The sequence below is a fragment of the Pteronotus mesoamericanus genome, unplaced genomic scaffold (genome assembly GCF_021234165.1).
Source record: "Pteronotus mesoamericanus isolate MK-2021 breed Mesoamerican mustached bat unplaced genomic scaffold, CSHL_Meso_final scaffold_31, whole genome shotgun sequence".
NCBI lineage: Eukaryota > Metazoa > Chordata > Mammalia > Chiroptera > Mormoopidae > Pteronotus > Pteronotus mesoamericanus.
The window spans coordinates 31,515,235-31,527,769 of record NW_026555312.1 but is presented as its reverse complement, the minus strand read 5'-3'; the positions used below and the strand labels follow the sequence as shown (position 1 = coordinate 31,527,769).

The following is a 12,535-nucleotide window of genomic DNA, read 5'->3' as shown; positions in this document are numbered from 1 at the left end:
ACCAGCAGTGAAATAGAAGAAGAAATAAGAAAAAAATACCATTTGCTATAGCAACAAGAAATATAAAGTACCTAGGAATAAATTTAACCAAGGAGGTATTAGACCTGTACACAGAAAATTATAGAACATTGAAGAAAGAAATTAAAGGAGACACAAATAAATAGAAGAATATATCGTGCTCATGGATTGGAAGGCTTAATATCATCAAAATGTCCATACTATCCAAAGCAATTTATAGATCAATGCAATCCCTATTAAGATACCAATGATGTATTTTACAGACATAGAACAGACATTTAAAAAAAGTTATATGGAACTGTAAGTGACCCCAAGTATACATAGCAATTTTGAGAAAGAAAAACAAAGTAGGAGGAATCACAATACTGCACATCAAGCTATATTTCAAAGACAGTATAATCAAAACAATCTAGTACTGGCACAAGAGCAGGCCTATAGACGAGTGGAACAGAATAGAAAGCCCAGAAATAAGCCCATGTCTCTATGGTCATTAATATTTGACAGAGGGGGCAGAAGCTTAAAGAGGAGTAAAATAGCCTGCCCAACAAATGGTGTTGGGAGAGCTGAACAGCTACATGCAAAAATTTGAAATTTGACCACCAACTTATACCATACACAAAAATAAACTCAAGATAGATAAAAGACTTAAATATAAGTTGCAACACCATAAAAGTCCTAGAGGAGAACATTGGCGGGAAACTCAGATATCCCACACAGCAGTTTTTTCACTGATATGTCTCCTAAAACAGGGGACATAAAGGAAAGAATAAACAAGTGGGACCTCATCAAAATAAGAAGCTTCTGCACAGCTAAAGAGAACATCAGCAAAATGAAAAGGGAGCCAACCCTATGGGAAAATGTATTTGCTAATGATACATCAGATAGAGGTTTGATCTCCAGGATATATAAAGAACTCACTCAACTCCACTCCAAGAAGACAAATGATCTAGTCAAAAATTGGGCCAAGGACCTGGGCAGATGCTTTTCCAAGGAAGAGATACAGAGGGCCCAGAGACATTTGAAAGGATGCTCAGCATCACTAGCCATCAGGAAATGCAGATCAAAACCACAATGAGATACCACCTCACACTGGTCAGAATGGCCATCATAAACCGATCAACAAACAACAGGTGCTGGCAACGCTGTGGAGAAAAGGGAACACTAGTACGTTGTTGTTGGGAATGCAGACTGGTGCAGCCATTGTGGAAAGCAGTGTGGAATTTCCTCAGAAAGCTGAAAATGGAACTTCCTTTTGATCCAGCGATTCCTCTACTGGGACTATACCCTGAGAATTCCAAAATGCCAATTCAAAAGAACCTGTGCACCCCAATGTTCATAGCAGCACGATTTACAATAGCCAAGTGTTAGAAGCAACCTAAATGCCCATCAGTAGATGATTGAATCAAAAAATTGTGGTACATTTACACAATGGAATACTATGCAGCAGAAAGAAGAAAAGAGCTACTCAAATTTGCAACAGCATGGATGGAACTATAGAGCATTATGCTAAGTGAAATAAACCAGGGGGTGAAAGACAAATACCATATGATCTCACCTATAAGTGGAACCTATCCAACAGTACAAAGATGCAAGGAAAATATGACTAGCAACATTGAAAGAAAGCAGAAACCAACATAAAAGAGGGAAGGAAGGAGGGGTGAACGAGGAAACAGAAGGAAAGGGTCAAGTCAAGGAATGTATATCAAGGACTCATGGACAAAGCCAAAGTGGTGAAGGACTGAGGGAGGGATATGGGGGAAGGAGGCTGGGGAATGTGGTGGTGGGAGGGCATAGACAAATATATTTGAACAAAATAATAAATTAAAAAAAGAAAGATAGATATGGACAGCTACACATTTATACTAAGGGATTTTAGCACCCCACTGTCAACAATGGATAGATCATCCAAACAAAATATCAACAAGAATAATGTGGCACTGAATGATACACTAGATCTAATGTATTTAACTGACATATATATATATAACCTTTCAACCCAGAAAGCAAAATACACATTAGTTTCAAATATACATGGAACATTTTGAAAGATAGACCACATGGTAGGACAAAAAACAAGGCTCAACAATTTCAAGAAAATTGAAATCATAGTAAGCATTTTCTTGGACCACAAGGGCTTGAAATAGAAACAAACCTCAAGGAAAAACTCAAAAACTTTCAAACTCATGGAGTCTGAAGAGCATGCTATCAAACAATGTATGGTTTAATAATTCGATCAAGGAAGAAATCAAAAAGTTTCTTGAAACAAATGAAAATGAACACACAACAGTCCAAAACCTATGGGGCACAGCAAAGGCAGTTCTGACAGGGGAGATGACAACAATATAGGCCTACCTAAAAAAGATAGAAACACATCAAATAAACAACCTATCCCTACATCTCCAAGAACTGGAGAAACAACAACAAACAAAACCCAGAGCAAGTACAAAGAAGGAAATAACCAATATCAGAGCAGAATTAAATGGCATAGAGTCTAACAGAGCAATTCAAAGGATCAATAAATCCAGAAACAGATTCTTTGAAAACATCAACAAAATCTACAGGCCTTTAAGCAGAGTCATCTAGGAAAAAAGAGGTAGAATACAAAGAGGAAGAACAAGAAGAGCAGAAATTACAACCAAGACCACAGAAATACAAATGATTGTAAGGAATTATTATGAACAATTATATGCCAAGAAACTTGAAAACCTGGGTGAAATGGACTAATTTCTAGAAAAATATAACTTCCATACCTGAATCAAGAAGAAGCAGAAAGACTGAAAAGACTAATAACAGCTAGTAAAAGAGAAGCAGTAATCAAAATCTCCTGGCATAAAAAGCCCTGGACTGGACAGTTTCACAGGAAAATCTTAAAAACATTTAAGGAAGACCTAACCCCTATCCTTCTCAAACTATTCTAAAAAGTTGAAGAAGGAGGACTCCCAATCTCTGTTTATGAGGCAAGTATTATCCTAACTCCAAAATCAGATAAAGATACAACAAAGAAAGTACACAACAAGCCAATATCGCTGAAAAACATAGACGCTAAAATCCTCAACTATTGACAAAACTGCATCTGGCAATCCATTAAAAAGATCATACACCATGATCAAATCAGATTCACCCCAGGAATATAAGGATGGTTCAATATTCACAAATCAATAAATGTAATACAGAACATAAACAAAAGGAAAGACAAAAATTATATGATCATATCAAGAGATGTAGAAAAAACATTGCATGAGGCACAGCACCCACTTATGATACAAACACTCAGCAAAGTGAATAGAGGGAACACACCTCAACATAATAAAGGCCATATACAAGAAACCTACAGCCAACATCATACTCAATGGGCAAAAACTAAAAGCTTTCCCACTAAAATGAGGAACAAGACAAGGGTGTCCACTTTCACCATGTCTATTTATCATAGTATTGGAAGTTATAGCCAAAGTGATCACAGAAGATAAAGAAATAAAACAGATACAAATTGGAAAAGACAGTGTAAAATTGTCATTGTTTGCAGATGACATGATAGTGTACATAGAAAACCCTACAGACTCCACCAAAAATCTACTCAACAAATTGAGGGAATTTCACAAAACAGTGGGATACAAATTCAATAATCAGAAATCAAAGGCATTTTTGTATACCCACAATGAAGTTTCAGAATCAGAAATCAGGGGAAAAAATCCCATTTACCATAGCAAAAAGAAATATAAAGTACATAAGAATAAACCTAGCCAAAGAGGTAAAAGACCTGTACTCAGAAAACTACACAACACTCAAGAGAGAAATTAAGGGATGTACAAATAAATGGAACCATATACCATGTTCATGGATTAGAAGAATTAATATCATCAAAATGTCCTCATTACCCAAAGCCCTTTATAGATTCAATGCAATCCATATTGAAATACCAATGACATATTTTAAAAATATAGAACACACATTTCAAAAATTTATATGGAACCATAAAGAACCCTGAATAGCCTAAGTAATTTAGAGAAAGAAGAGCAAAGTAAGAAGGATCACAATACCTGATATCAAACTATGCTACAAGCCCACTGTAATCAAACAGTCGTAGTGGCATAAAACAGACACAAAGATCAACTGAACAGAATAGAGAACCCAGAAATAGATCCATGCCTCTCTGGTCAATTAATATTTGACAAATAGGTCAGGGGAATAAAAGGGAGTATAAATAACCTCTTCAGCAAATGGCATTGGAAGAGCTCAACAGCTACAAGCAGGAAAAAGAAAAAAAGAAACTTACCATACAGAAAAATAAACTCAAGATAGATAAAAGACTTAAGTAAAAGTCATGACACCATAAATGTCCTAGAGAAAAACACATATGCAGGAAAATTTTAGATATTCCATACAACAGTATTTTCACAGATAAGTCCCCTAGAATACGGAATGTACAAGAAAGAATAAATGAATGAGCATACATAAAATTAAAAAAATTTCTGCACAACTAAAGAAAACATCAGCAAAATGAAAAGAGAACCAACCATATGGGAAAACAGATTTGCCAATGATATCTCAGACAACAGTTTGATCTCCAAAATATACAAAGAACTCACACAACTCCACTCCAGAAGACAAACATCCAATTAAAACATGAACAAAGGATCTGAACAGACACTTCTCCAAGGAGGACATATACAGGGCCCGGAGATATATGAAACAATGCTCAGCATCACTATCCATCAGAGAGATTCAAATAAAAATCACAATGAGATATCACTTCACACCAGTCAGATGGTCATCATAAACAAACAAATGAACAACAAGCGCTGGTGTGGATATGGAGAAAAAGAAACCCTAGTACACTGTTGGTAGGAATGCAGACTGGTGCAGCCACTGTGGAAAACAGTACAGAATTTCCTCAGGAAACTAAAAATGGATCTGCCTTTTGAGCCAGCAATTCCAATGCTGGGATTACACTCTAAAAATCCTGAAACACCAGTTCAAAAGACTCTATGAACCCTTATGTTCATAGCAGCACAACTTACAATAGCCAAGTGTTGGAAGCAACCTAAGTGCCCATCAGTAAATGAGTGGATCAAAAAAATGTGGTACATTTACACAATGGAATACTATGCAGCAGAAAGACAGAAGGAGCTCTTACTCTTACAACAACATGGATTGAACATAGCATTGTGCTAAGCGAAATAAGCCAGGCACTAAGGGACAAATACCATATGATCTTACCTATAAGTCGAACGTAATGAACAAAACAAACAAATGAGAAAAATAGAACCAGAGACATAGAAACAAAGAACAAACTGATAGTGACGAGAGGGGAGGTGTGAGTAGGAAAGATGGGGAAGGGTCAATTCAAGCAACATTTATGAAGGCCCCATTGGCAAAGACAACGAGGGAATGGATTGAATGTGGGATATGGGGGTTGGTAGGGCAAGGGAGAGTAATAGGGGGAAATGGGGACAACTGTAATTGAACAATGATAAAAAATTAAAAAAGAAAGAAAAGAAAATCTATGAAAAGACCAATCATAGAAGAGGAACTAAAATTAATAACAAATTTACTAAAAAAATCAACTACAATGCTAACCAAAGAGATGAAATAAAAAGAGGTATACTATTGTATTATTAAATTAATATAAACATCAAAGTTAATTATAATTGGTTTTGATAAATGTACTAAAATGAGTATTTGTATACATTGCATGTGGAGTTTTAAATTGGTACTTTTTTTCTGGAAGGAAATTTGACAACATAAGTTAAAGGAGTAAAAATTCTTTATATCCATTGAGTAACTAATTCATATTATTGGAATATGTCTTCAGGAGTGGTTGTGGGAAGTTGGGAAAGGGACAAATGAGAAGGTAAAATCAGTGGTTTGTATGTTTGAACACTGCTTGCTCTTTCTCCAGATATTAAAGAAAACCATGTACTTCATGTTGTGTCAGCAAAATGGTTGTTATAGTGTTCAAAAGAAACATATACAACTTATATGCCTGACATCGTATCCTTCACATACTTTTATGATAATCACAAAATCTTACCCTTCACAAAACGTAATTCTTTTGGCATCTTAATTATTATTTTATTTTATTTTTATTGTTGACACTATCACAGATGTCTCCATTTTCTCCCATTTTTCCCACCTTCCTCTCCCCCTAACCCCCAAATCCTCTTGCTATCACCACACTGTTGTCCCTGTCTATGTGTTATGTATATAGTTCTTTGGCTAATCTTTCTTTTACCCAGTCTCCCTCTTCCTACCTTCTGACAGCTGTCAGTCTGTTCCATGTATCTTCTCAGTTTATTTTGTATATACATTTCACATATAAGTGAGATCATATGGTATTTGCCTTTCACCAACTGGCTTATTTCACTTAGCATAATTATCTCCAGGTCCATCCATGCTGTCACAAAGAATAAGATTTCCTTTTTCCTTATAGCTGCATAGTATTCCATTGTGTAAATATACCACAGAACTTAAATTTTAAGCTCACAAATTATCCAATAAGGTTACTTTTGTTCTCTGATGGAAAGTGGCAATAAATCCTAGGTATCAGGTGATGTTTATATTCATGATCATTTCCTCACATTTCTTCCATCATGCTCAAGTTCATGTAACATTTTAATGTCCTTTCTTAATTCACTTCTACTTTCCTTTATAGAATGCCTTATTTCTGTCATTCTCTTTAAAACGTAATTAATTTACTGACATGCTGTTGACACATACTGCTGCCTACCTCTTTTGATTGTGTTTTGCTTTTCTCCACTGCACTGATTCATCCTTTAAAAACTCCATTGAAAGCTTTTTAGCTAAATTTCAGGTTAGCTTTATTTTGTCTTATAAATCAGAATACATAATTTTTTAAATCAACATCAATAAAATGTTTATGTTAAACAAATTTACAATAAACATTATAATTTGAATATTTCTTGAGATACCAATAAGAGCATTATTTTGAACCAGGTGTCTGAGACTTATATGATTCAACCAAAATGAAAGTAATTTTTTTAAGTTTCAGCATAAGAAAATGTCACAGAACTCTCAGGAATTTCAATCATCAAAACTTTCACTAAAAAACAAGAAGAGATAAATGTACTGTGAAAATAAATGAAGACAAGCAGCCATCAACCTGTCCCATAAATGAACATGTGCACTGAGTCTGGGAATAAATAAAATATTTTAGGCACTAAGGGTTCAAAAGGAGCTTCCCTTACACCAACAGTGAAATAGACATAAGGAAAATCTGTTATTCCTGGCAGGTTACTACCACATGTGAGAAAAAAGAGAAGAAAAGAATATTTGAGGAAATTTTGAAGGCTAATAAAATTGTTGAATTGTAAAGTTACTTAAAAGCTAGGAATTATAGAATAATGTCTTCCTTGTTAAATACAATTTAAAATCAAAGCTCACCATGCTTGAGCACATAAAAATAAATTTAAAATTCAACAGGAAATTTATAATTCTATTTTTTAAATTTTTAATTCAATTTTTATTTCTTTATATTTAGATACTTGTTTTTTGTATTATAAAATAATTTTAGCATTTATTTTTTAGCATATTGTGGTACAAGAAATTTTATGCAACAAGTAATTATAAAACATAACAATGCCACTTTTAAATTATCCAGGTGTATTCCACTCAAAATTGTGTTTTTGAGAGTATCTATGCTGGTGTAATAGCCTATTTTTGTTCATAAGAATGACTATAGTAACTAAGAAATTTAGATGAATAAAACATCACAGTGAACAAAGTTGTATTGATTTATGTGAGGTGTTAAATTACAAGTATTAAATGTGGCAATACATAGTTATATGGAAAGCAAGTGATATGTGAGACTGATGACATTTAAGGACTTTACAATGCAAAATATTATAACCTAAATGTGTAATTACCACTGACTTTAAGAATTGTTAGGGATCAAGAAATAACATGTGTTGGAGAGTATATGAAGAAAAGAGAACCCTTATACACTGCTGGTCAGAATGTAAAATAGCACAGTCACTTTGGAAAGCATTATGGAAGTTACTAAAAAAAATTAAGAATAGAGCTTCCATATGACTCACCAAACCCTCCTTCTACGTATCTATTCAAAAAACTTGAAAATACTATTATGTACCCTTATGTTTATTGCAGTATAATTCACAATAGCCAAGACATGGAAACAACATTCCATGAATGATTGTATAAAGAACTGACACATATATACAATGGAATACTACTAAGTCCCAAGAAAGGATGAAATACTATCATTTGCAACAACATGGATGTACCTTGAAATATCATGCTAAGTGAACAAAGTCAGATGGAAAAGGACAAGAACTGCAGGATTTTACTCATATGTGGGATATAAAACAAAAAACAACAAACTCATATATACAGACAACAGAATGGAGTGGAGGAAGAACAAAGAGGGTTAAGGGGGTCAAATATGTGGCAAATGAAGGAGTCTAGACTTTGAGTGGTGAACACACAATTGAGTATAAGTATACAGCTGTTGTTATTATAAATTTGTACAACTGAAATTTATACAATGTTATTAACCAATGTTATGCCAATCAATTTAATTAAAAAAAAGGGAATTATTAAGGGCCAAGAAGCCAAAGATTTGGAATGATTTTATAAACAGTATTTTTAAGTGCCCATCAGTAAATGAGTGGATCAAGAAACTATGATACATTTACACAATGGAATACTATGCAGTAGGAAGAAAGAGAGAGCTACTACCCTTCGCAACAGCATGGATGGAACTGGAGAGCATTATGCTAAGTGAAATAAGCCAGAGGGCAAAAGACAAATACCGTATGATCTCACCTATAAGTGGAACCTAACCAACAAAACAAGCAAGCAAGGAAAATATAACCAGCAACATTGAAAGAAAAAAGAAACCAACAGAATCAAGAGGGAAAGAGGGAGCGGTGGGCAGAGAAAGGGAAGGGAAGGGTCAAGTCAAGAAACATGTATAAAGGATCCATGGACAAAGCCATAGTGGGAAAGGATTGAGGGAGAGAGGTGGGGGTGGGGGGCAGGGGAAGGTGGTGGTGGGAAGGTGGAGACAAATGTATTTGAAAAGTAAAAAAATAAAATTAAAATTAAAAAAAAGAATATTGAATAAAGTTTCCTCCAAAATGGGAAGGAATGGCTATTTCCTTGTGCCTTTACCTCAAGTTTTAAAAGGCTATGTATTAGCCTTTTTTGAGTTTTGATGGGAAAAGCTCATATAGTCAAATAAGAAAATTGAGGAAACATTAATAAGAAAAGTATTGGCAAATTTGTGAACAGCAATGAGGGTGACCAACAAAACTTGGTAAAACAGCTCCAGAACTAGCAAGAGAAGGAGACTGTTACCACCCCTGAATATAATGGGACAAGATGAGTTTGTGTTATTGAAAATCAGTGATACAAATAGCTATAAGAGAGAGATCAATAGGACCTACGGTATAGATCCTAAATTCAGATCCAAATATATTGCACACAATGTTTACAGCAACATTATTAATAACAGCTAAAAATGGGAACAATTCAAATGTCAGCAGCTAAATGGACAGATGAAATGTAGCATATACATGCAACGGCATATGATTTAGTCATAAAAGGAATGAAGTACTGACTCATGATGCAATATGGATGAACCTTGAAAATATTGTGGTAAGTGAAAGGTCAGTCACAAAAGATATCGTGCTATATGATTGCATTCATGTGAACCTCCAGAATAATCTATACAAACAAAAAGATTAGTTAGTGGTTGCTTAGGGCTAGAGGAGAGGAAGGTAGTAGGGGAATAAGAGGATGATAATTAAAATTGACTGTGGTGATGGATTCACATCTGTGAATACTGTTGATCTTTGAACAACTTGGGGATTAGAGGTACCAACCACCATGCAGTTGAAAATCCAGATACAACTTTTTGACTCTGCAAAATGTAACTGCAATAATCTTTGTGCTTCTGCAGATTCCCAGCTGTGGATCAAAAATAGTTTTTAATCTGCAGTTTGTTGAATCTGCAGATGTGAAACCTGGAGATACGGAGGACTGGTTGTATATTTATTGAAAAAAATTCACATATTGCAAATGCATGTTGCTTAAGGGTCAACTGTATACTAAAATCCTTTAAATGGATGAATTGTATACTATGTAAATTATATCTCAATAAAATTGTTTTCAAAAAATATGAAAACAATGAAATTAGCCAAAATCACACAACAGCTTGAGTTTTCAATCATGGAAAATTACAGAACCCAGGTTAAGAATAGAGGGAGTTTTTGATGATTTTGCTTGGGGTTGCCCCCGTATTAACTCCTATTCCCCTGCTAATAGTCTATAATTTCAATTTGACTGGTGGCTCTAAAAATGTATACAATGTATATCTATACATGCTAACACTTTTTGTATGTATATACAAATTATAATAAACACATTTTAAAAATATTTGGAACTTACTCAATTTTTATTCAGGGTTCTAGAAGAAAAGGGATTTCCTCTATGACCCTTCTCTCACTGAAGCAGATTTAAAGAGGAGGAGAAATAAAATATAAAGTTATTTTATGTTTAAATCCAGGAGATCCTTTTGATTAACATACCCAGGTACTTTCAAGACAAAATCTACAACCAAAGAACATAGGTCTTATCAAACTCAAGATTATAAATTAGACTCTAATGATATTTTCTGTATTCCTTTATATCATTGAATATGGAGAATCTTCAAAGCATCTGAGTATGACATAGAAAACTACCAACTATATACTTAGTGAAGGACCTTGCTGCAAAATTTTCAAAATACTTTCTTTCAGCCCTCAGGGCCATGGGTGGTAGGTGAAGGTGGGGCATTAAGGCAGGAAGTATGTTAGTTGGGACTCAGGGATACCCTCCCCTACACACTGCTCCCTTACTTCAACCTGAACAACATTATTATGGTCACATCTCTTTGATTATGTAGGTATCACGTTACATATGGAGGGCTTGAGATTAAAAATGATCATGAGAACAATATGCAGACAGGATTGGCCTGGTGCGGAAGCCAGGCCATTACTTGACAGCAATTGGAGTCTGAAGCCAGAGCTTGGCATGGAGTTGTTGACCTCACTGTAACATAAGCTGGCTGAAGCCTGGGTGGGGTTTTCTCCCCATGTGGGTTTGGGCTCTGCAGAGCAAAGCAAGGTCGGGCCTATAAATTGGAGGAGTGGGAGAGTTCGAGGCCCCGGACTACACCAGGTGGATAGATGACATCAATGGGTCCTCTAAGGGAAGAGAGTTTTGCACTGCCCTCTTCTGTTTCTGATGTGGAATGTGAAGCTATGGTTGGATATTTAGAGGATATTATCATGGTGACAACTTCCAGTTACTACAGAGAAATTTCATGGACAAGTACTACAGGAGTTTGAAGACACAGAGGAGGATAAACTCATCTGTATGCTGATTTTTAACAAATGTATTTCTCTGGTAGAAAAGTATATTGAACAACAGATGGTGAAGTGGATTTTTGGATTTAACATGGCTGCTTTCACAACACTATTACAGCACTATAAAGGCTGAGTGGCTAGTCATGGATTTGACATGCATCTCACATTTATTAATTTTCTGTCTGTTAAAGAAATGTTTCTAGAGTATGGAGTAGAAAAAAAGTTAGGAACTTGACAAAGCAGTAGTTTTGTGGTGACTTTGTTATGAAAATTATCTTCTATGCCTGCTTCCTAGAACCATCTGTGGCATTAGGTCCCACAGCCAAGTAATGGGATCATTCTGGATATCACCAACCCAATGGACTAGAAGAGATTTTGGCTAATGGTGACAGAAGGATACATCTTGGAAAGACTTACTCTGTTCTGCAACTCCTCATTAATGTTAAGTATTGATGGATCAACAAGAAAATTACCTGACCCTCCTGGGACTTGTTTCTCCTGAAACACCTTGTTTTCAAGGTGTTGGTACTCTTCCCCCAGTACATACCTCTGTCAGGCCTTCTGAGTCAGGTTCCTCTGGAGCAAGTCCATGTCAAACATCCATCTATAGAACATATACATTTGTGTATCAGTGCTGTGAAGTAACACACCACCACCAACCCTCTTTTTCCCAGAAGGCTTTTGACATGCACCAGAATTTCAGTCCTTCATGGGGTGTTTGTCTAGGAATATTTATCTAGGGTGTTATTCTCAAGATTTCTGAAGTATTGCAACTAGTCTTGGCTATAGGAATCAACTGAGGGAGATGGACTCTACCTAAAAATTATATATGAAGGCCTTTCTTATCACCACATTTGCAGCTCCAGTTTCTCTAATCTTCAGCTGTCTTTGATGTAGACCCACTGTTTCTAAAATTCTCTTTAAAGGATTTTTGACAAAAAAATATTTCTATAGATGAATACTCAGGCTAACTTGATGCATATAATCTTGGAACTTCCATGATTACCCACTTAAAGATCAAAGAATTAGGCTGAATTATTTTTAGATTTAGTGCTATGAAGACAAAAGTATTTTCTTTATTGGAATTACTATTTTATTCGGTATTAATGAATGTATTTTATCATGTAAGC

The 12,535-nt window shown here is 35.1% G+C and overlaps 1 pseudogene; it reads left to right on the top strand.

The window, feature by feature from the left end:
* Positions 1 to 11,234: 11,234 nt before the first annotated feature.
* LOC129085723 (ADP-ribosylation factor-like protein 2-binding protein) lies at positions 11,235 to 11,718 on the top strand (annotated as a pseudogene).
* The last annotated feature ends 817 nt before the right edge of the window (positions 11,719 to 12,535 follow it).